The 4,961-nt window shown below is 38.1% G+C and overlaps 1 non-coding gene across 1 annotated transcript; it reads left to right on the top strand.

The window, feature by feature from the left end:
* The first annotated feature begins 536 nt into the window (after positions 1-536).
* LOC133286230 (small nucleolar RNA R71) lies at positions 537-643 on the top strand. The gene has a single exon (XR_009748101.1). It is a non-coding gene; the product is annotated as a small nucleolar RNA R71 (small nucleolar RNA).
* The last annotated feature ends 4,318 nt before the right edge of the window (positions 644-4,961 follow it).

Raw genomic sequence — 4,961 nt, 5'->3', positions numbered from 1 at the left:
GTAATGGTGGGTTGAATTGATGGTAGGAACTATAGCTGAATCCTGGGTGTTGATTCTTGTTCTTCCATGGTGGCACATAAACATTCCTTCCCTGATTGTTGTAGTTCCTTTGATTATTCTGATCATACCACACTCCATTCACCTCTGCTTGTTCTGGTGATCCCCCATAATCACACTCCTCTATCACATGGCCTTTGCCACAGATAGCACATACACTCTTGGTTTCCACAGAAGCTACCTTTTGTGAAGAGAGTTGCTTAATAAGGGTATCCAACTGTTGCTGCTGTTGTCTCTGTGTCTGCATCAGCTGATCATTCCTTGCCAACAGAGCATCATACCCATCTAACCTGATGATTCCTGTCCTTCTGTCAGCCACTGGGGCATTATCAATTTCCTGAGAAGCCAATGACTCAAAGATATCCAAGGCTTCTTGAGGAGTCTTGGTAGTCAATGATCCACCAGCAGTGGCATGCACCAAGGTTCTAGTGTTAGTGGTCATTCCTTGCAGGAAGATTGCTTCTTGTTGCCATGCCTCAATTCCATGCTGTGGACATTTCCTCAACAAAGTCTTGAATCTCTCCCAAGCCTCATAAATGGATTCTGACTCTTTCTGCTTAAAGCTTGTAAGTTCATCCTTCAACTTGGCCCTCTTGGATGCTGAGAAAAACCTCTGCAAGAACTTGGTTTGCAGATCATCCCCAGTTGTTATACTTCCTTGTGGCAATGATTGCAGCCATCTCCTTGCATCATCCGTCAGTGAATGAATGAATAGTATCAACAAAATTGCATCTTTTGTGACACCATTTATCTTCACAGTATCACTCAACAACAGAAAGTTCTCTATGTGCAAGTAAGGGTCCTCTGCACTGGTTCCAGCAAACTGATCCTTCTGCACCAAATGTATAAAAGCAGGCTTCAATTCAAAGTTGTTGGGCTCCACTGTTGGGCGCACAACATTCCCAATTGGAGGAATCACTGCAGGAGTCATGTACTCTCCCAGTGTCCTCTGTGGTGGTGGTGGTGGTGGTCTGTGATTCTCTGCCATTATCTCTTCCTGATTAACCGTACTGGATTCACTAATTTCTTGCAACTGTCTCCTTTTCCTGGCTGCCCTTTTGTGCTTCCTCTATGTCCTTTCTAATTCTGGATCATACAACAACAAATTCGGATCAAGTGTACCTCGCATATACCAGAATCAAAATTGACCAGAAACTTAACATAAACTAAAATACTGAAAATAAAAGGATTCAATCTCAGAATTCTATGGTATCAGTTAGTGTTGAAAAACAAATTCCCCGGCAACGGCGCCAAAAACTTGTTGGACGTTTAGCAACTGCACTAGTCGTACAAGTAATAAACTGATGAGTAAAGATCGTTCCCACGAGGAATTGTGTTGAAGCACCAATAAACCATAGAAAACTAATTTGAATCAGATAAGAATTTGTAAAAGTCATGAATAATTTGTCACCAGAAAATTGATTGTAAGTAATTTGACACAAAATAAATATGGATTAAGAATTAATAAAACAACAAGTAGTCATAAAATAACTTTCCTCCATAATAACCCATGTAAAAATTAATCATATGATGAATTCTTTTCCATGTGATGTTAATCAACCTTTTACTTATCATCAAGATGTAATCCCTTACTACCCTGATAGATACATTAATCAGAAACCCCAATCCCTTGGTGATCTCTTTCTTAATACATGCATGAAATACTAAAGTCTTAAGATTATATCAGAACTCTAGCATCAATCCCTTGAGTACTAGAATTCTGATGTTGAGATTATCAGATACAGAAGTCATATAAACATCCCTGTTCTACACTACTTCCTTGATAGAAATAATTAAATCAGAAAATCTCAAATCAACACATGAAAAATACTTCATCATATTAATCAGATCAACATAATATTATCATGGAGTTATATTGCATTCAGACTACAAAGACTCTACTCAGACATGACTAAGGAATAGACAAGAAAAGAAGAATCAAACTTCATTTCCATGTTGAAGGTCTTCAATCTCCAAACTATTACAAAGAAATCCTAATACAAAAACTAAAACACTAAGAGAATTTAGAGAGAAGTCAGACTAAAGTTTAAGAGAGAGAGAGAAAATTCCAGATCTTTTACTAAGTGTGAAGGCTTTGCCTTTTATAGTGTTACATTTAAAAACAGAAAACTGATGTAGGCGCTAAAACGTCCATAAGTGACCGTTTTAGCGTCCATGCTTTACGTATGCTCAACTGCTTTTAACTGACAAAAACGCTAAAACGTTAAGGAATGACCGTTTTAGCGTCCAAACTTGGTGGATGCTCAACTGACTTTAACTGAATCCAACGCTAAAACTCTTGATTTGGACATTTTAGCGGTGGAGACCAAAGTCCTTTTTCCACTTCAGAGCGCTAAAACGCTTATTGCAGGCCGTTTTAGCGCCCAAGACCAGCAATTTTCCATCTTCTAAGTGCAGCAGCGCGCTAAAACGCTCTGTGTGGGCGTTTTAGCGCTCATCACCAGCAAGTTTTGGCCTCTTCCTGTAGCAGGGCGCTAAAACGCTCAGTGTGGACGTTTTAGCGCTCAACACTTAGGCAATTTTTCTCCTCTTGAGCTCCAGAATCTTCTTCCTTCTCCAGTTGCCTTTCAAGCTTGCTTTTCCTACAAGAATCATACAAATTTCCAATAAAGCTCTTGAACTTGTAATTGAGGACATCTTAGGACATTAACCTTGTTTTTCATCATTTAATCACACAATTTGATCCTAATTCCTGCTAAAAACCATGATGGACATTAACCCCATGTTGGGGCACATTTTCAGGTACAGGTACCTCGGGGGTTGATACATCTGCCGGCAGGAGGCCGGAATTGAGTTGACTATGCATGCTGTTTTTACTGATATGCCTGGATGTTGACCATGCTTTATTTTTGGTAGATTGTTATTTGATTTGAGACATTGTTTGGCTATGTTGCTTGATTTGGTGAGCATAGGGGTTGTCCATGTCACGTTGATTTTGTTATGTTTATTTAGTCGGAGTTGTATAATGTATCAGGATACTGTTCGGTCTACGTGTTGTAGTTCAGTGACTAGATACACAGTTATTTATACCATGAGGTTATTCAGTTAGTTTTTATTTCAATTTACTTACAGGCGATATTTTGAAAAAGAATAAGTAATCCACTTGGTTAATTAATGATGATATCATAATTTGAAAGAAAAAATTAGTTTCCGCATTTATTTAGCTGCGCCATTACCATATGTATGTTTAATACACCGGGTGCACACGGGGTGTTACAAGAAGCTCCCTCTCTAAGTAGCTCTAAAGCAAATACTACCAAGCTTGGTCCAACCAGAAATGCTTACACATAGGTCATTTCCATTTCAATTTTAACCAAATAAAAACATACACTTGGTTATTCAAGAATTCATGCACTTTTTATAAGCATTCACCACAATCCTTTTTGTCAAGGACCAAAGGAAATCCACCAACCTCATCGTTCTAAGCTCACTTCCGTGGGAGGAAACCTACAATGATCACATAAGGATCATCAATACCATGGTGCAACCAAGTCAAATTACAAAGCACCACACCCCCTCCTCCACACACCATGATTCGGCCAAATGGCCAAAAAATACCAAGCCATGTTCTTAATTTTATTTCAAGGTTCCAATAGCTTCCTCAACTTACCACAACACCAAACCAATTCCTTAATTTCACTCTGTTACCATTTAACATCATTTTTCCCAATTATCCTCCTTTAGGCCAATTTCTACACTTAGACATATCCAATGGTTCTACTTCCAATCCACATGCATCAAACCAACATACAACCTATTTAAACACAATACACAACCGCACAACACCAATCACATGATTTTTACATCATCTTTTCCTTATTTTCCCTACATGGCCGAATTCTTCATGCTTGTTTACCTAGGGGTATTCAATCCAATTTCACACTTCCACACACCATACAATCTTACAATTAACTCATACAATTACTCCACAACTCAATTACACAATCCTACAACATTTTCATTTCACAAAGTCGTGACTTTCCATCATGAATTTTGCCTTAATTACCAACTTTTTCACCAATAAATTTTATGAGCTAAATCGCCATAAAACATAATTCTAAGACACTTTTATCTAATACACATTTCCAATTTGAGGTCTCTAACCATATCAATCCATGCATGCAAACCCTAGGTCATAAAACTTGCAGCCATGGGTCCCCTTTTCTCTCAATCTAGATAGTTTCATGCCTTGAAAATACCATGGCTGTGTTTAGAAGGTTGTTTACTTAAAGTTTGATATAGTAGAATTTGTGTTTTGGTGGAGTATTGATGGAGTTTGGAGGAGATGAAGTTTTGAAGCAAAACTTGCACAAATGAGAGGGAGGGCCGCAGGTTTGAGAGAGAGAATGGGAGGAAGGAATGCAATAGTGATTTGGCCATGTGGCATAAGTCACTTAAGTGGGGTGGGTCTCACCGCCAGCTCACACAATTCAAACTAATTCAAATCTCTCGCTTAAACCACTAAACATCCATTAATTCCTAGACTATTTAGAAACTTCAATTTTTAACATTCACCAATTTCTTTTAATTATCCTTGATCCGATGAATCCAGAGTTTTCCGGTCGTTCGGTGAAATCATAGTTTTAAGCTGTTATGCGCGTTATGGGCACGCTTCCCCAAAATCCCTAATTTTAATCAATTTTCACCAGAAATCACATTTTCTAGTTTTATGTACCATTTATAACTTATTTTCAAACCTAGAACTCAAAATTCGGCACGCTTTACGGTTCAACTGTACAACAATATTTTTATCTGGTAAAAACACTATTCATCATTTTTTCAGAAACTTGCCTATCCACTCAGTTATATTGTGAAAGTAAAATGGCCTTGAAGGCCGTAGCATGTCAGAGGGAAAACAAAATTTTTCATATGCGGAATTACAT

This window comes from Gastrolobium bilobum, unplaced genomic scaffold (assembly GCF_033153095.1).
Source record: "Gastrolobium bilobum isolate Gb01-03AN ecotype WA unplaced genomic scaffold, APGP_CSIRO_Gbil_v1 utg112830, whole genome shotgun sequence".
In the NCBI taxonomy this organism is placed as follows: domain Eukaryota; kingdom Viridiplantae; phylum Streptophyta; class Magnoliopsida; order Fabales; family Fabaceae; genus Gastrolobium; species Gastrolobium bilobum.
The sequence above is the reverse complement of the archived record's forward strand: the minus strand, read 5'-3'. Positions and strand labels throughout refer to the sequence as shown.